Consider the following 21,188-nt stretch of genomic DNA (forward strand, 5'->3'; position numbering starts at 1 on the left):
TAGACGGGATTCAGCATCAGGAAGGTGAGGGAGAGTAATGATATCAAACCAGAGATAATCCGCGCGGACCAGCATCTGACCTGAGCTAAGCCTCTGCAACCTCACAGGTATGTCCTTGCTTCAGAACAAAATGTTTTCTCAGCTTATTTTACACACTATATGTGTTGTGGTTTCTAATCGTTGCTATGTCAAAGCATGCATTTAAAGCTTTAGCTATACCCAGGATGAGCAGCAGCCTTCTGGTGCCTATTATGGGCACTGACCTTCAATTGAAGAGGTCAGATTTTGATGTTCCGAATAAAAAAAAAAAAAAATTGGAATGAGGCATCAAAAAGCCCCGAGAGATAAAGTTACAGACAAATCTGGCAGGTTAAGCAACACCTTTACGAACTTTAATGAGTTTATTCTGCTGCTATGCGCAAAATGGTTTTAAGATGTCATTATAAATTCTTGCGGCGGAATCTGTCTAATACCTTGGTGGGTTTGTGACATGGCTTAAAGGGATTGAGTTCATGAGACGTAATCCATGTTCAGACCGAGGTGCTTTCTAGTCTTTTAACCTTTCATCGAGGGCTCAGCGTTCCCCGACCTCCAAATTCATACCTGTGCAAAGTATTTCGGAGCCGGTTCGCTCCCACTTCAAAGGCTCAGATGTGGAATAATGTTGCTTTAGATATGCGCGGCGGATGACAGGATCCTGTTTGGTTTAGGAAACAGATTGGGTGAGTCTGCCGAGTTGACATGAGAAGATCAATACAGCCGGCCGCATTTACTCTCTAATCAATCAGGTTGACTAGGAACAGACACTATTTGTCTGAAAACTTCATACATTTGCGAATAAATCAAGCTGTATTTTTGTTGTTAAGATCCAGCCACCGATCAAGACAAAAAAACACAAACCTGACACAGTGAAATGAAGCTCGTGCAGCTGGTGAGCTGGGCCATGAAAATGTTTTGGTTTTTTTTATGATGATGATGATGATGATGAATCACTCAACAGTTCATGTGGTTGGCGTTCTTCCGAAAATTATTCCAACTATTTGGAATATTTCAATGATATAACTACAAAATGAGACCTTGCGAGGTGAGGCTGTATCCCTGCAATGGGCAGCACTTCATCCTGGCTAGAGTTTTAAGATTTTTATTATATCACACCCATTTCTCTCATCTTGCTGTGACTTTCAACAGTTTGGTCATTTGCCATTATCGCATGTGGGCCCATTAAAGAGAGGCGGCTAATAGCACGCCACAGGTGTTAAAGTAACGCCTGGTGGGAATCACTGCTAACTTGGAAGCTGGTTAGCATCCAGTCAACCATCGAGTGGCTTAAACGGTCAGGCAGCCGCAAGAGATGCAATGTATTTGTCACCAAGGTTAGGGGTACTTTGTTAGCGGCGCAATAGTTCAAATATTAAAAAAACAAATAATAGGTCTACATAACAAGAAGTGTTACGTCATATCATATTTTTTCGTCATGTCATTTTTTTTTGTCAGCAGATACATTCAAAGGGCAGGGCAGGACTGGCACAAGATGGAACAGCCACAGTGACCTGTGTTTGTTGCCCCCAGTGGTCCACACACGTCATGTCAAACTGAACTCTCTGACCTCCTGTGTGATCAAACGCACTCGTGTCTCCACAGGTGTCGCAAAAAAAAAAAATTAACCAGGAGACACAAATAACCTCACAGAATAATAAAAAAAAAATGTTTTTAAATACATGCCCGTAGCACCTAGATGCTATTAAGTTGTGAAATGTTTACACTGCCTTAAATCTCTCAGAATGGATTTACCTTTTCAATCTACAATATTTCCCTCTTGTGTTATGTGTCTGTTATCCCTTGCAGTGACTTCGAATTAAACACACGGCGAGGCTGCTTTAACAGTGACTAAAAGCATATTTGGCATAATGATTAAATGGCTATGACTGTGCTTTTTTTCTTCTTTTTTTTTCTCAATGTACGAGTAGATCAATAGGATGATATTGGCTTTTCCACTCTAATGCACTTGTACTTGGAATTGTGAGTGTCATAGGAATGCGCTCGAGCATCTGGCCACAGTTAAATGGGCCGCATTGGTGACTGCAATGTTTACAATGGGATACAGTTTTTATAGAATGGCTCTTTAATGGGATAGTGGGTTAACCTGAGTTTAGACACTGATCTCACTGATCAGATTTAGAGTTTCTATGAAAAGACGGTGACAAGCTATTATTTTCTATAACCTTTTGTTATTTGTCTCTGACTTGGCAGCGCATTGCTTACCGTGCCTGATTAGACTTTGGGTGTTGTAATGCAACCTTTCCTGAAGAATGTAATGATCTCACACATCAAGCAGATGTTCTCAATCAATATTTGTTGATGTGAAAGCCCATTAGTTTGCTAATTACATTTGCATAAACATTTCACCATTTCATATTTACTGTCCTAAATTGGTTTTCATACAGCGTTTACATACGGTGGCCCTCAAGTGCTTACACATGTTTGGTGCAAATGCTGTTTGGCCCACGTAACAATGTATACACACACATGTACAGCCAATCGCATACTGTATGTGTGCGTACTCGTGGCCACACACATATACGTAAACAAAATATCACAGCGTCCCGGCACTAAACAGCTTGCATTCCGCACCAGTGACTTGATCAGAGTAAACAAACATTTATCTGCCTCTTGGCAAACCAAGAGTGCGGCGGGGCTGTTTGTTTGGTGGACACCCCAGCCTGACGTAAACAAGCTATTGAACTTTGTTTAACGAAAGGTATGATTTGGACATGTTAAGAGGATTTTTTTTATGCTGTGGTTTTGGTTGCTTGTCACGGGGATATCCAGATAATTAACTAATCGCTGAGCCTGGCAGTAAAGGACTTGACGCAGTGAATGCACCCTCTGGCGGCCATATTGGAGGCCCTCAGGTCTTGGTTCACGACGGCTGCGACGGAGTTGTGTATCTAAACATACAAATATATTTTCCATCTTAACAGAGATGCTGGGTCTGTGCAGTTATTGATTGGACACAAATCATTTCACCAAACACATCTGATCCATTTTTAACCCTGCAAGAAATTGCACGAGACAGTAAGGATTGCAGAGTCAGTTGGTTGATTCGTTCAAAACACTTTTATTATTTTACACTCTATTATTATGTATATCATTGTGTATACAGTGCTTAACAAATTTATTAGACCACCTGTCATAAAAATGAGAGAACACATATTTTAGAAATCTGTCAAAAACTTGTTTCAAACTAAAAATTGTATTGTTATTTATTAGGCAAATAACAAACTGGAACAACTACATAGTCCTTATTCACATATATTAACCAAAAATCTTAATATTTTGTACGACCTCCTTTGGCCCTGATAACAGCTTGCATTCTTTGCAACCACAAAACAAATGTTTCTGTTCAGGAATGCAAGTAAATAACTGTAATTTGGCATCTCAATCAAAAAATAATAATGTGCTTTACTATTTTTTTCTGCTTTTTTGTAAAACAGTAAATTTGAGAATTCATGGATAACAACAATAATTCTATTTTAGCATTAAAGATATCATTTTGAATAAAGAGCTTGGCTTGCACATACTGGTGGATTAACCATTACAGAAACATAAAACATTTTGGTCATCAGCAATACTGTTCATTTAGGGCACCTAACACTGGATGGTGGTTTAATAAATTTGTTAAGCACTGTATATATATTTGAACCTTATTATTTAGACTAAACAATGTTGTAAGCCAACTAACCAATCAGTTAAAAGAGCACTCCACTGAATTAGCATTGCACTCCTATAACATAGGAGGTACAGAGATATCATCCTTTTTATTCCACGCGTTCTTCTTCCTTGTCAAAACCCGGCGCATACATTGCCCATGATGGAACTCAACAGCTACCGGGTCGGTCGGAGACTCGGCTGTATCATGCTAGTAGCCTAGTAGCGAGCTGCTAGTAGCCGAGTAGCTAGCTGCTGAAGCCTCAAGCCTTTTTTTTCCACATATGCAGCAAGACCTGTAAAAAAGACTTGGTAAGTGTAAAATCAGCAGCGTTCCCCATGAAGGAACAGTTGGTAACTTTTAAAGTCTGTCCGGCGCCACCCTTGTGACTCTATGAGGCAGTACACAGCGGTGCTTTGAGCTAAATGCTAACATCAGTGTGCTAAATGACAACATTTAGCAGATAATGTTTACAATGTTTACCAGTTCAATTTGCTAATTGATAATAATAATTTTTTTTTAAAAGTACAGATAGGGGCTTATGTGAATGTCATTTGTTTTGCTTTCTGGTCATATTTTGAAAGCAATTTTTTTAACTTGACGATGGCATTAGATGAAAATGAATGTCTACACAATTTGTTGCAATACATCTGATAGATGCAAAGACATGTCGGGTATGTCTTGAGTTTGTGTGAGAGGGTTTTCAGATTCTTACAGCATGTCACGGCCGCTGCTTTTAGACCTGAATTGCGGCTAAACTGGGAACCCGGCTTCCTCACATTTCCTTTTCTTCGCAGCACACGTTTTAACACGTCTTCGCGGGAGAAGCCCAGGTGCGATTCATGACATTAATTAACGATGGCTGCGTTCCTCTCACGTGTGTCGGCGTTTCAGAGCTCTGGTTTTGAACGTGCCGTTCCACCGAGGAACCCCGGGTCCCGGGGACCTGGCACTTAAATGGAAGAGAGCCATCGTTAATGTTATGAGTTACACCTGTGACAAGACAAAATGTCCGCTGCATGGTTTGCAGTCTGAAAGGCTAATGCAAACAGTATGTGCTGCTATGCTTGCTATTAGAAAAAAAAAAAAGAGCACACTTGGCAGAAACGTAAGAACTGGTAGTATTTAACAACTACAGTACAGCTCCCATGAATCCTAAGCATGCTATGGTATCTGAGGCAGTCTTGAATGCTAACCAAATAATTGTATTTCAACCAATTTACAGTTAATCTTTTATCCAATTTTTTTTTTTTTTTTTCAGAATTTTATTTCTGCCGTTCACGTGAAGACGCGTGTGACAGAGCTACTCACAGTGACAAACCCACTGGGAAACGCTTTTAGCCACTTTTAGCTTATTTTAGTTCTCACAGCTCGAACATAGACGGTATGGGTGTCTCATATTAGAAAACGTATTGGTATCAAAAAAAAAAAAAAGGTTATCAAAAAACAAACATTTGCAGTGAAGAAGGCTCGAGGCGAGTGGTTTTAGTGGCTAGCAGGGAGCCTTAGCAAACTTAGCTAACCTAGCAAGCTAAAGATCCAGTCGTTTTTGCTGAGAAGTTGGTGGACCAAACCAGATGCGAAAGGAGATTCGACCTCAACAGGTTGCCAGAAACATGACTCCAATGGGGGGCACATTGCTCTGCGTCTGCTGGATGTGTAAGTAGGCAGTTGTTTGCTAACAAATGTTTTTTATTTTCTTTAGCCATTACAACTTGTCAAGTTAATATCTCATGTGTAAGCTAGTATCTTGGGGTTGTGTCAGTTGGCTAACTTAGCTCTTCAAATATAATTCAATTTAAATACAACCCAAATTCATACGCTCTTGTGCACATATGCTGTATATATTTGTTATATTTTGTCGCATTTTATTGTCACGTTACATTTAAAGGGGCAAAATGATTCATTCTGTTAATACTTAAAAATGAAGTAGTTTGTCCAGAGCTTTCCACCTTGAAGGCCACAACAACTCTTTTTTTTTCAGTTGAAACTGCTTTAGATTTTCAGTATATACAACAGTGATTTTCTATATTTGACTCCAATATATTTACTGAATGCATAATGGACCTAGGTGGCCATTTTGCCCTGACCTGAGTCTCCCAGGCAGTACAGAAACTTAAGCCAAAGAGTACATAGCCCCTTTTTCTTCTAAAGCCAGCGAGCTACTGCACCAGTGAACATGGCAGCCGTCATAACCGGGCAAACGTTGATTAAACTGTAGCTGACGCTCAGTGTATGAAACATTTTAAGTCATCACCACCTACACTTACTGTACATTAGAGAGAGTTGTGATGTCAAGATAGCACATCGCTCTGGCCTTCCACAGCACAAACACGACTTACTCCGTTGTCTGGTTGTTATATATTTAGACATTATTTGTGCTCAGCCAGTTCTCCGGTTGACCTCTGCGATGACAGGACACGTGGCTCCCGGGAGATTTGTGACACAAGTGTGCAACTATACAGCAAAGCGTGGTATGAGTCTCCGAGAAGTCTGGTTTCACTTGTATACTGTGTATACTGTTCATTTTTATGTGTGAGCCTTCATCATCGTACACATACCTTTCAGAGCGTTTGCAACATGTCATGCGCTCTCCTCGTAACTGGTTTGTATTATTTTGGTCTTGATATGACAACGGTTCAGGGAAAGACAGCGGTGCAGGTTTGGTCTGGAAGGTCTGTTGAAAGTATCTAACGTGAATTGAATCGATTCCAGGTGGTGGCAAGGTTGTAAATCTCTAAAGTATTAATAATTTGTTGCTCTTGTTGTTGATGCATATTGCTCATTCTATGTAGTCTGCCAGACAACCGTGATAGATGATTAGTGTGTCTGTTTGCCGTATCACACACCTCCTCCTTTGTCTTTCTCCCTGTGAGTCCCCTCACCCTTGGCGGAGGGCTTTGAAGCTGCACCAGCCCTCCGTGTGCTCACCACTCGGATTAATGGCTGTTTTGGCAACACATGAGCTCATGGGTAATTGGCCGAGGTGATGTTTCCTGTTGAATGCTACCTGGATCTTTTGTGGTCGCCTTCATGGCTGGCCGCCTCCCCCCCCGCCACTAAGACTGGTAATTGAGCAGCACTTTTGTGACACTGGCTATGAACTGCGATGAGGAAGTTATACGCTCCCTCATTGGAGTGTCATTGGAGAGAATGACAGTGAAGGATTGCTTTTGCCCAGCGGCACAGTGTGCCCCTTTTACATTTTGTGAACGTTTCCAGACGTTGTAATCCCCCACCTGTCCACCAGGTGCCCTCTGCCAGTCATCTAATTCTGCTCCGCCTTGCGCACCTGTCCCTCATTCCCTTAGTAAGCTTCAATTTGTCAGTCCTGCCTGTTCCCTGTTCCTCGTTTGGCTGTTTGATCTGCCTTCTAATTGCCCAAATGTCGTCGTATAAACTGGTCCTTGATTTTAGCAAAGTCCCTTAAGTCTGTGTCTCCATTTGGGTCCTCCTCTCAAACTCTGATGAAGACTGTTAAGGCACCAGTATGCTTCAACAGAAGAACACACAGTCATGTTTCCATCACTTCAGAGGACAGTGACTTACATTCATTTCCTGGAGACTTATCCTAAGCCTAACCATAACCACCACTTGCCCAAACCTTACCCTAACCTTAACCTAAACCTAACCTAACCCTAAAATGTAATGATTTACGTTATGCAGTCTTGCGCTTTGTCCCCAAAGGGAAGGTGAGTCCCCATAATGTGACTGTGTAAACAGATTTATGTCCCCACACACCTTTCCAATGTTGGCATTGCTCCTGTAACTTTCTGAAATGTAGAAAGTGACGACCGCTTTACGCAGCGACTGGCAGGTGTGTGGGGAAGATGATGTAGATGAAGGACTACAGGCAACCATTCAGTTGCAGCATTCACAACACACACACAATCAGCATATGCAGATGAGAGACAGGAGCCTACCAGAAATCCCCCTGGGCAAAAGTACCAGAATAGGATTGTTCTGCTGTAACGGGAGACTTTGTGATGTTTTGGTACACACTGTGCCTGTAATAACAGTCTAAGTGGGACGAGGTCTTGGGTTCTCCTGGTTTGAATCCCTCTCAGTGTAACTTTGCCTTAAGCCTGTAGCCTGCATACATAGATCAAAAACAGGGCTGAAAAAGACCAAAGTAAAACTGTCAAGAATGGGCACTGGTGTGGATGAATGGACATGGACGAGGCTGCGAATTCTTCCACCGGGTTATGGCCTGGTTGTTTGTATCCCGAAAACAGATGTTACACTGAATCCATCGCTCAAGGGGAAAAAAAGGATCACAAATCCTAGTCCTTTTTTTAAAAATAGATCCTTTGTCACTATTTGTTCTCGGGAGTATTGATAATAAAGCTGAGGAATACTTTCCCTCTCACCCTTCAGGTTACAAAAGATGCTCTCAATGCTGCAGTCCAAAGAGATAATGAAAATTAGAGGTGACTGCTGCTTTTGTTGTTGTTGTTGGCCGCCTCTCCCAACAAAGTACACGCTGTATGCTGTCATTAGTGTAGCGAGAGAAATGGCATGACTTCATGTCAGCGTCATTTCCTTGGAAAGGTTTTGGAATCCCCTTATCACATGGGAAAGAATTATGTTTACAGGCTCTATTAAATCACGCAGGCAAGCCTCGTTCCTGCGGTGACTCTGCGAACTTAATGAAGTTCCAGACATCATGCAGTACAGGTCATTGCTGTGCCAGTTCAGTCAGGGCGATCTGATGTGCAGCTGATGAGGAACACTAGATCTTAATTCATCTCAGTCTCTCGGCTTATTGAAAGATTCATATCTGCTGACCCCTTGTTCGATCTGCCAAGATGCATAAAAGAATGTGCATGCTGAGAGTGTGTGAGTGTCCTCTAGTCTCTGTGCGCTCTTGTGTTTGCTTGCGCGAGATAGTAAAATCAGATGTCTCGCAAAGGCCTCAAGCAATTAAGTTCCCGCCTCTGCAAACAAGCCGGACCCTCCTTTTTTTCCCCTTTTTTTTTGTTTCCTCTCTCTAATTTCCTGATATCACTCCACACCAGCTTCAAACTTTCAATCCGCATGGTCGCATAGTGAGCCCGGGCGCGTTTTGGCTCCAGGGTGCAGAAATCAGGTCGTCTTCAATTAACTGGAACGCAGCCATTTCCCCGTTGCACCCTCTCCCCGGATCCCACTGGGATTGGCAGAGCTGTTGGCGCTCTGTGGGATCCGCATTAACTGTGTGAACATTCTTGTCGTGCTATTCTGGTGTATTTATTGGCTGCTTGATTACATGCGTGTTTACTTGGCAGTTTGTTGCCCCGCCAGAGAGAGAGAGAGAGAGGCAAGCACCGTGATCCGCGGGGATAGCTGGAGCTTTCAGGGGTTGTGCTTCATTGCTTTGATGCGCTGTCAATCAAAGGCAGATGGAGGCTGCTCAGCAGCGACGCTGACGTCGAGAGATGAGGTTGAAGATGCAGTTGTTGAGGCAGTTTCATGCATAACAGACTCAGAATACAGTATATTATATGTTGATCTTCCCCGTGCAGTCTATTGCAATTCGATACAGCAGCTCTGCCGTAAAATTCTACCTTTTACAAAGATTATAATGTTCAGTTATGGTTGATATTGTTCAGAAATGTGTGAATTCAATAGTTAAAGGAGGTGCACAGAACTGCATTGTGTTGGGAGATGCTTCTGTTTACATACATGAGGTGGGTGGGGGGGTCATGAAAAGTAGACTTTGTGACAGAGCAGTTGTATTGGATTGCATCAGACTGCAACGGGTGTACCTGATACAGTGCGGCGAGTGTATGTTCATCATGCCAAGCGTTACAGCTGTATCTCTCTCTCTTGACAGGTGGAGCGGAGGACACCGGGCTGTAGCCCAAAACGGGAATGCCAAGCAACAACCGGTGAGCAGGTAGGACTTCTGTCCTGTTTGTCTTAAACGAGTATTCCCAAAAAGACTTTGGAGCCATTTGGAGCTACAATTGTGTGTTACTTTAGTGTAATGCTATGGGCTAAACAATAGCTTTTAATAAAGTCATGTGGATTTGATTTGCTGTCACACAAATACAATGCAATAGAAAAATCAGAACGGTGGACACAATACGAAAGTCACACTTCTACTGTTGGTGAGACGGAGGATAAAATGATTTTCGGCGAAATGGCTTCACAGAGTTGTAAAATCCCGTCTTCTACTGTTACTGTGTGGTGTTTTGGCATTTTATAATCTTTAAAATGAATATATGTATTACTGAAACTGGACGTCCTGGATCATATCTTCTTTTTTTTTAACGTTGTATTTTCTGTGTGAACATCTGCTCTTTTTTTTTTTTTGTTGATTTCTAGAGATTCTATTCAGTCATGACACTGTTACTCCCTCCTTCACATAGCGTTCCCTACACACACACCTCAGGAGGTATCATGTCTTTTACCTGTTACCAGCAGGTAACAGCAGGCCGTGTCTATGGAAATCCTGGATTTTAAACGGGAGTGCTGAGCTCACAAATGGGGCTTGGTGAAGGCAGACATACTTGTCTACTTTGAATGAATTAGAATCAAATCGGACAGGCTTAATCCTGGGCCAGCGCATCACCCCTCTGCTTTAAATAACATTTACTAGCAAGCGATGTTGTGAAGCACCCTGGCAAAGCCGGCCGACAGCTTTTGCTCGGCTCATTATGGTCTGCCGGGGGGGCGAGAATTAGCTCGAGACAGATGTGATTTCGAAATTGGCCTCGCGGGAGATGATTGATGGTCCTCTTTTGTCCAAGACATCGACACAAGGCTTTAAAAAACGGCTTGTTCACCACCCAAATTAGTTTCTGATTTTATGTGCGTAACACCTTGGTTTAATGTGTCATCAACACAATGTTTTACTGGGTCATCCAATATGTATCAGATGGAGCCGAATTGATTCCCAAGCAGATGTTTTCCAGACTTCAATGTCACTGTGAAACTGAGCTGGGCCAGATGTGGTTTGGCCCTGCGAGGCTATTTTTTCCTGACAGATAGACTGATAGAACTACCCGTCAGCTTTCATCCACTCCATCTTGAGCTCACAGTTCTATAACGCCTCCCGTTAAGATTACAGCCCTCGATGGGAACGACTTCATTACCCGGACATTATCTTGCTTTCCCATAGTGCTTTTCACCGCTACACTGTAGGCAGCAGAGCTAACACAGTAAGAGTGATAAAGAAAAATAAAACGTCTCAGGATGATGATTTTATAGCCAGTCTGCAGGGATTTAAACATTACTGGCCCTCATGAAAAGTAACAATGTACATTTTTCCACACCATAAAAGTCCCCACCCCCCCAAAATACCACAATACGGATCAATCTGCAGGAGCTGTTTTAGTAGCGACTTTGCAGGCCTACTGTGTGCGTTGCCTGCTCGGTGGCGTGCCTTTTGTCCGCATGAGAAAGAGCCCGTGGTTGTGACATTTATTACGGCCTGTCACAAGCGAGGCTCACGGGGGCCTTTTTACTGTCAAGCCTCGGCGGAGCGGGGCTTGTTTCCAAGCGGCCTCGTGTGTCAGGAGACCTGCAACATCAAACTAGTGTCACTCAAACATCCCTCTGGTTTCTGTTTCTGTTAGAGGGGTTTTTTCCAAATTCATTTTCCTGGAAAGATGCCTCGCGGATAAGCAGTATGTATGAGCCCCCCGCCCGCCGCCCCCGAAAACACACACACCCTATAATCTCACATCATCCCGTGGCACCTTCATGTTGACAGTTCGGAGACACTTCGGATCCCATGCCGACGTCCTTTCATGACCCCTGAGAGAGGGAACGCTTTTTACTGGCAGCAGATGACTCTTCTTTTACAACTTCCTCCGGGTCAAAGGTCAACATGGGTCAAACGGAGGTCGCAGTGCTGCTCTCTCAAAGCCGTACCCTGAGCCGCGCAGCGCCGCTAGATTCTTTCGAGTAGCGCATTTTGAAAAAGGGCCAGCACATGTCATGAGATCACAGCATCTCCGACTCTTAAAAGAGGAGTGGGGGGGATTATCATCTGATAATATCTCTGCCTTCTTTAATTCCTCTGCTCGGGGTGAATTTCCCGGCCTGTGATGGAGGGGAGGACTTGGCTGTCAGCGATGCCCATGTGCACAGCGTTTTATGTCAGTCTGGTCGGAGGGACTGATAGAGGAATGCGTCGAAGGGATCAGAGAAATGATTTAGGAATCTTTACCACTGTCTTTTTCTGGTTGAAATGTGTCTATATAGCCCCATATATGGAAGCCTCAGCTGCTTCTTTCCCTCACAGATTAAACGATATCCATACATTAGGAACATTCTTTTGCTATATTTCATTCAATAGGAGAGCTGTCCCTATTTTTAGCCTTATTATGGGAAAGCGCGCACGCTCCTTTGCATTACATCGCTGCAGGGATTCACATAGGTAGACAGTAGTTGTTGCTGTAACATTTTGGATCGAAGAAGTATGATATAAAAGCTTACAAACAGGAATGATTGGCGCCCCATGGAGATATAACATGCAAGTTGTTTCTCTGTATTTAACAGCGTGGGACTGATACAGAACCCATTCCAAAATGTAGCTCTGGAACATTCTTGTTTGGGGGAAATGTACTTGTGATGAGTCACAGGAATGCTCAGATGAAAGTTTTCTTTATTTTCACATTGCGCATGGTAAGTATAACAGTGGCAGTCAAGATCTTGGGTGAATCACAGGTTCAAAACCTTGACTTATTGACCCATGAATTATGTAAAAATAACAAGACAAGATGCGAGACATACCTAGTCATAAACGAGCAAAGTAATGAAGTTCAGATGGTCGGATAGAGTCCCGCTCAGAGAGATACAGAGACGGGGAGGCTGAGCGTAGAACAAAGTGGTTTCGGGTTTGATGCCCTGTAAACTCCCTCGTTGAAAGAGGGAGTCATGCGGGAGTTCGGCTCAGTCAGAGCGAGGCTGTGCGAGGGGATGAGATGCTGCGCTGGCAGGTGATCCTCAAACAGATCTGGACTCAGCGTGCAACAGAAGTGTTAATGTTGTTTTATTTTATATATATATCCTGGATCTTTGGTTCCAGAGAGAGTCAGAAAATACAAGTCTGATCTTTGTGTTGCCATTTATTTCATAGCTACGGAGCCCCAGAACCGACAAAAGGCAGTAAAATAATATCAGCCAAGTTAGTTTGTTAAATGATTCAAATGGAGTGTCAAAACAAAAAATAAAACGCTTTCACTTCTCATTCATTCAGTTGGTAAAAAAAAAAGTTAAAGAAAGTTTTTTTTCTTTAACCTTAATCCTTTTAGTCTGTAAGCAATCACTAACAGAGCGCGCTAGCTGCTAACGCTAATTACAAGTTGGCTCACAAGTGAGCTAACAAGCAAGCCAGTGTTCTTAAGTTAAGGAAGAAACTTAAGGAAGACATTTCTTGGACTTGGTCTTGGACACCTTTGTTGTGTCATTGTAGTTTTCCCTGACAAACATTAGCTGCAGCTAGCTATGTAGCTGAAAGGCTGGGGATTTATTAGATTCATTTCATCAGCTGACAAGAGGTTAAAGGAAAAGCATGACGCAGTATTTTTTTTCTTCTAATTTCTAATTTCTTTTACACGCCAGTTTGGTTATTTAGCTAACCATTATGTATTCATGCATGCTTTTACTTTGGTTTTGGGGCTCTATACTTTGGGGCAGTCAAAGACACAGGAGGAAAATCGCTGAGCAGAGGCGTCAGCTGTGTTGTGACTGTGGTTTATCCGTGAATTACGGTGCTGAGCCTCGTGGTTGATTGGGATTGGGATCTTTCTCACCCTGGACGGGACTACACTACACTTTAAGAAGTGAGAGGCCTTAAGAACTGCATTTTAAGGCACCTCAGGTGCAGGTATCTATGGCCACCCAAGTCTTAGAACACTGTAGCGCTCAAGACTTCAAATAAACAAAACTAAAAGAAAACACACTAAAAGGCCAAACTGTGACGGTTTCTCCGTGTTATCTGCCTGCCAAAGCGTTCTCACTTGTGTTATCTAGGAATACACTCTGGGAATCACTCCAGCTTGTGTTTTTGATTACTTTAAGCCAAGATAGCCAAGAGCAGTACGGGATCTGAGGTCCCATCCCGTGGCCCCTCAGATCCGCTGCCCCACCTCTAACCTCTGGTCTCTCGGCCTTGACCTGCGCCCTAAAGTTCTCCGAAACAGCGCAGACGAGATTAAAGGGGATTCCCTCTGTCAGCGAACCTTCTGTTTCTATTTTGTTGCTATTTTGAGGGTAATCTCTGTCCATTTTTCAACTTTCCCCTTAAATGTGACAGGCACTAAAGTCCAGATAATGCAGCCGGGAGGAGGGCCGTGTCATAAAATGGACTATTTGGCACAAAATCTGTCAATTCCTCTGAGAGTTTTATTCTTCTTGTGCGTCTTGGGGACGATCTCGGAGCATCAGCGGGTGAAACGTTGCCCACCCATGGAGGCCTTTCTTGTGTGTGTGTGTGTGGGGGGTGCAGGAGCGTTGTCTCCTCTCTGGATCTCTGAGCTGTCCCCGTGTAAACAGCCTCCCTGCCGCGGGAAGGAGGCAGGCGCAGCAAACCGTATTACTCCAGCTGACAAAGCCATTCACTTCTGAAGAATGCAAATTTAGATTGCGAACGCTCCCTTTTGCTTTATCACGCTGGACAAACAGTGTTGAGTTATTGGGAGGATTATGAATAACTTTTTTTTTCGGCAGTGGAAAAAGGGAGATGTGGCCAAGACGGAGTCATCAGAGGTCCCTAAAATAGAGTGCAGTCTGAGAATGAAGCAGAGAAAGGTGAACGGCACTGGCTGGTGTGCTTCAGTTAAGCCGATTCCGCTCCAGCGCCCCCCCCCCCCCCCCCAAAAAAAAACTCATTCATTTCAGCGGAATCCCTCTCTTTTCTCTGGTGGATATAGCCTGTTTGGGTTTTCAGAGATGCTTCAGCTTTGTAAGTTGCGAAGCATTATTGTTTTCTTTTAATAAATGGTCTCTTGTGTGGTTTTTAATGTAAATGTTTTCGTTGAAGCGTGCTGCGTGTGCATGTGTTTACTTTGGCAATAATGGCTAGCATGCCCTTTTTTGTTTACAGGTCTCATTGGCTCTCCACTCCCACACTTTTAATGCGACCTGCTTATTCCTCTTCTCACTCATGGCGCCTGAGACAAGTCAACGAGGCATCTCCGCAAGCACGAGCGCACGTCGAACCTGCGTACGAGCACTGGCACACACGCAAAACACACACACACACACACACACACACACACACACACACACACACACACACACAGAAGTAGCCTCCGTTCTCTGGTGTGTTTATTATTTGCGAAAGATAAATGAGCATTTGCATTAGTGATGTAAATAGAGATACTCAGGGATGGCTGTTTCATTTATTCTGCTGAAGCCTCCGCAGACAGCTTAGCGTGGTTCCCATGACAGGGTCGCAACAGTGCGGTGGGCGGCTCCTGCCAGCCCCCCCTTTTTTTTATTTTATTTTAGACCAGAGACTCATGGGAAAGCTATTTCGAGACCTTTTCCTGTCGGCCTCAGAAAACAGTGCCAGTGGTTGGCCAACAGGTGCAATGCGGCCAGAAAGATTTTTAAAATAGCTTTGTTTTTACCCAACAGTCCCGTATATGCTTTAGTTTATTTGGTTTCTGTTCTGGCGTGTAGAAGAGAGGGTGGGGGTCGTCTGGTTTTCTCTAAGCATGCATTAATCACATATAGCTTTTTATGTACGTCAGGGGCGTGGTACAGCTGCAGTTTACATCAACTGTATAATGTGATTTGCAGTTCTGCATTTTCAGAAGGCAGTAAGTAGCCAATGATTTATTAATGGTTAATAAATGACTTATTAATGCTTTTTAGAGCAGTTATAAGCCTTCTGCTTAATTCATCATTAAGGCCGCTTCAGTGGACCGTTTGACCTTTCACCTCATAGAAAAGTGCTGGAGGATCTGGACCAAAATCTATTTTCTAATGACATTAATAACTGCAGCCTGGATGAATTATTAAAATTTGGGAATTTGGCATTTATTAATGGCCTACTTAACAATCATAAATGCATTGTTACCACATAGGAAGAATATACGCTAGCCAAAGGGATTTTTCAGAACCTGGCAACCCAAAAGTTTTTAATGGCTTATAACGGATCTGTAAATAAATTATTTATCAATCATTAATGCAACAGATACATTTTTTTTTATTAAGGAGGCCTCACCAGATAGTAGTAATGCACTGTGTATTTGTTCATTTGAAATGCTAAAATCTTAAATGCCTCAATTCTTAACCTAGCCTGTATGGTTTACCGGACTGCTGCAGTAGCTGTGAACAATACGTTTTATTTTCCTGATAACATACAGCAAACATACATGTGGGTGCACATGGCTGCACACAACAAAGCAGGGGCCCCCAACCGTCTTCAAGAGAGGCCCCAACAGATGAAAGTGTGCAGTATTCCACCGGAAAAAAAGCAAGAAAATAATTGACAAAAGGCCCATTTTTGTAACAGGAATATATTTGTTTTTTTGCTTACTTATCACTGCACATAGATGTATGCAATCTATGCCCTGACAAAGCAAATGTAAACACACCTAAATATTTGTATTTATGAGTATTGAAAAGATCGGTGGCCACTCTGCCCTCTCAAATGACTGACAGCTTCAAAATAGTGAAATACGGCCAGGAATGTTGTAGTATGTACTGTATATAACTGCCAGACAAACTACTGTTGCGTATTATAACCTTGAACGTCTCATTCTGAGTCAGTCAGTCAATTTGCTTCATTTCAATCATAAAAAATAAACGACAAAACATGGAAAAGATAGAAAATAAAAATACAATACACACAATACATACACAAATGCTTAATTGCATGGGGCACATAGTGTATACACAGCTGTAGACATGTGCATGCATACTCATATGTACAGACAGGCCCATATACTGTACAGTGCATGCATGTGCATGTACCCTGCACATAACTGTACTTAAATAAAACAATAATTGTGTGTCATAAAGGAAATATGATAAGAAATTATTAAGAGGGGAAAAAGGCACCAGTGGTGGAAGAATTATTCAGATCCCTTACTTAAGTACATGTACTAATACCATACTGTAAAAATACTCTGTTACAAGTAAAGGTCCTGCATTTAAAATCTTACTTAAATAAAAGTATGTAAGTTTAATTAGGAAAATGTACTTAAAGTATTGAAAATAAAGAAAAAAGGGCCGCTGTGACTGATACATTATTATATATTATTTAATTTGATTATTATCAATGTGTAAGCAGCATTTTACTGCTGTAGTATTTTGTGTAGGACTGCAGCTATTGATTATTTCTATCATGGATTAATCTGCTGCGTGAACATCCTCAATGATTCTTGTGAGAAATGCCGTGGCAATTACCCAGAGCCCAAAACGACAACTTCACAGTGCCTTTTGTTTAGTCCGACCTCAGAATTATAAAAAAGAAATACATTTAAATGATTGAGATAATTAGAAGGGGAAAAGCAGCAAGTCCTCATTTTTGGGAAGCTGGGAATGTTTTGTTTGGCCTTTTGGCATGAACAAGGACTATTGTCAAAGTAGTTTACCGATTCATTTTCCGTCAATCGACGTATCGATCAGTTGACTGTTTCAGCTGGACTTGTATTTTCTGTTAGTAATGTAATTTGTAAAGTAACTAGCATCTGTAGTAGTAAAAGTAAAAAGAGGTATGAAAACACTTAAGTCAAGAACAAGAACCTCAAATTTGTACTTACGTGCAGTACTTGAGTTAATGTACTTTAGTTACATACACAGTGGTGTGTGTATGTGTGTGAGAGCCAGATAGACGGTGGGCCCGCCAGCGAGGGAATGAGTGAGAGATTGAAAAGGAAAGAGAGGGAGAGAGAGTCCTGTCTTTGGGAGCAGGACGACCCATGTGACTCGGGCCTGCCCCTCTTTGTTTTTCCCACACAGCCGTGACATGACCGGAGCTATATCCACACCATCGCATTCACAAGGGCCTCCGTCTGCAAACTTCCCCCTACTCATGATTCATAGCTCAGTGAAGGGCACCATGTTTGCTTATGCTTACTACCAGCTGCACATGGCATCAGCAGCAGCAGCATTTCTTTCTTTTTTCTTTTTTTTTTCCCCCTCTAAAAAGCTGCTCAAAATAATATCGGCCGCTCCCTCTCCTTTTACTCAAATTCACAGAGCATCGAGGAACTGATCGTGAACCCGATATTTGTGACTTTCTCAGGATGATGGAGACGTTTCATTTGTCACGAAGTGCTCGGCATTTTAGGGTCATGAGCGTCCGTCGTGTTCACGTCTGTTGCACTCCTGGTTATATTCTACAGATGCCCGTGGTTCTGCACACGAGGGACTGTGAGAATTAGCAGGTAACGCGGCCTCATGTTATGAAAATTTCAATGGCCGTTGCCATGGGAACAGGTGCAGTTGGCATGCGTGTTCAATTTGTATACAGCGCAGCCCCATGCTACACAGAAATAGTGGATGCGATTGGGCATTAAATCAGGCCTGTTTATTTTTATTGAATGCTTGCACTTCTTTTCACCAACACCCACATGTTTACATCTGGTCTTCAGTGTGTGTGAGGTGTGCACAAGTACAAGTGTAGGAAATGGCACATGCATCTTTTTCATGTTTCGGAGCCTGTGTGTTTAGCACAGCGACAGCCAACAGGAAACCAGTCACTTTTTTGTCATATTTCCAACAGGTCTGCTCATGTTACAGAGTAGGTTTGGTCTGTGTTCGCAATGAATCCTGTATTCAGATAATAAACACTCCGATCTTGCCTTTGCCTTCACACCTGGTATTTGAATGCGCTCTCCGTTGTCCTCGCTGAGATCGGACCTCTGCTGCGCGTGACTAATTTAAGGTGGGGGGGCCAACATGGCAGGTTGTAAGATCGCCAGAGATGCTGTTAGTGTCTTGGGTTTTGCTTGTACAGTGCTGTCACCGCATTCCATTTCCTGGTGGCTCCAGGGACGTTCCCCCCGGCTGCTTCAGCGTCAGGTGAGGAGGAGCCCTGTGTGCCCCCGAGTTGAGAGGGCAGGTGGGCTTTTTCACAGTAACTTTGATAATGAAATCCTGCGAAATGAGTCAAATACCCTGGACAGCTCCCGCAATCAGGGCCGTCGCAGGATCAGCACCTTGACAGTGGTTGTTTGTAATGTTAAAAAGCTCCAACAGTTTAACATGTACACAATACAATTAACTCCATAATCTGTGTCCAGTGTTCTAGAGTGGGCTGTTAAAATTCGTTGTGTGTTTGAAATAATACGAATAATTTACACCTACCTCAGACCTAAGAACACGATGCAAGCCAGACTACCTCCAGATGTGGTCAGGCAGATCCGATCACATTCTGATAGCGATGCATTTAACATGTTTTTTTCTCCTTATCTGGGTACTGTGTCCGGATACAGATCGCATTTTAATACCAGGTGTGAATGCAATGATAGGGACTATACTGCTGTAGCTGGCAGGCTGACTTGCTCTATTGTTACCCCTGCTGGTGTTTTGTTCACCACTGTACAACGTTATGTTCGATAAAAAGTTATTGGGGACGGAAAATAAAGCTCGCTATCAGTCAGTTAGCACAGTGTTAGCTCAATAATTGATCTTGGTCTCTAACGTAACAATAAGTTCACACAGTTTATACAGTCTATACCCTCGACTTCTGTCTAATAAATGTCTGCAAACCATTGCTCTTTTGTGCAGGAGTTAATACTCTCGCAATGGTGAGTGATGCTCCATTCTGCACACACAGATGATGTCCACAATTTGACATCCATAATTAAGTGTGCAGTGGCGCATTACGCTAGACTGGCCTGTTTAGATTAGAAATACAAGCAATGTTCATTTACTTTGTGTAATATTTCAAAAATGCTCTTGAAATATTCCATCATGTTCAATAGAAACCGAGTGTCACTTTGTGTTCGCTGTTGTTTATTTGCACTGTTGGCCAGTGCGTGCCACGGCGACCTTATCTAACTATGCGAGCTATGACTCTGATGTCAAACTTTTGCCTTTCATCGACCTCCGTTTGAGACAAAGTCAGTCTCCCTGGAGCAGAACTCGCATGGCGTGGGGTGCATGTCATTGCCGCAGTCATGCCAAGCCAACATGGCATTTTGGCAGAATCTCCTCCCTCTGGTCCCCCTCGCTCCCCCGGGGACCTCTCGAGAACATGGGCCCTGCTCGTTTCCCATCTTCTGGGCCACAAACGGAACCAAACAAAATATGTTGCACAGCGCTGCCAAAAGGGCCCATCACTTCTTCACGTCACTCCTACAGCAACCGCCACCACTACAGCTGTGTGTCCATCAGGCAGGCCTGCGCGGTCACTGTCCCAGAATTTACAGGGGCTTTCCCCGCAGCCTGGACGGCTATTTCCATCCGCTGTCCTCCACCCCCACACCAGCATCCCCTGGGAGCCCCTCATTTTGGCATCGGCCCAGAAGCATTTTGTTTAGCTGTTTTTTTGTGTTGTTTTTTAAATCATTACCAGCTGTCGCATAATCTTAAGCAAGATAATTGGATGAGCTCGAGACTTCTAGAGCCAAGTAAACAGACAGTGTGAAAGTTCGCGTGGAGCCGCTGGCCATCATGTTGGATTTCGAGGGCTGATACTCACGGAAGTGATTTGTGGGTCCCCAGCCTCTCGGCCCCCGTGACACAATCGCTGTCTGGTGAGGCAGAAAGCATGGGATTTCCCATACATTCATCTGCCCGTGTTAGCAGCAGATCTGATAAGGGAATAGTAATGTCCCTTTATCAATCGTACAGTGTCTCAATACTTTTCCTCCTTTTCAGATTTGTGTGAACTGGCTCAGCGAAGCCTGCAATCTATGATATATGTTGTGTCTCGTGCAATTATACTCGAAGAATAATAGAATGGGCTCTTGACTGGAACAAAGTGTCAAGAGCTTGTCTGTCTCTATTGTTGTTTTAGGCTCTTGGCTTCAGCTGAACGTTGCAGTCTAAAGGCACCAGAGCCTCAGATTGTGACATATATCAAACTTAAGGTCACTCTCTGGAACGTTATTGCCATTCAACAGTTTGTAGCACAAATCATAGTATTATGTCATTACGCTTTGCAAAATCAGTGAATCAGTGCCTGACCACAGGCCAGACCACAACTGCTGCTTCCAGTCGACCCCTCTGAGACTGATGCTTACACGCCCCCCCCCCCCCCAACACTCACACAGCAGACAGGAAAAGCAGTGGACGAAGTGTCACAGCAAGGGGGGAGGGAGCGAGGAAAACAGGCAGAAATACGAAGTGAAGAGAGCGAAAGTCCAAGGCAATGAACAAGAGCCAGAGGGTCAGATTTGGACAGAGAAGAAGAAGACATACAATCCAGCGACAGAGAGGTCCAGGAGTGGAGCCAGCAGGCTAAGTGGAGGTATTTTGAGTATAGGAACACAGTGTGATTCCCCCACTCTGTCTCTCGTCCTCCAGGGGGTCTGGGGATGGGGGAGGAATATGGGATACTGTGTTCCCAGCCCAGGATCCG

The sequence above is a fragment of the Enoplosus armatus genome, chromosome 20 (assembly GCF_043641665.1).
Source record: "Enoplosus armatus isolate fEnoArm2 chromosome 20, fEnoArm2.hap1, whole genome shotgun sequence".
Taxonomy (NCBI): domain Eukaryota; kingdom Metazoa; phylum Chordata; class Actinopteri; order Centrarchiformes; family Enoplosidae; genus Enoplosus; species Enoplosus armatus.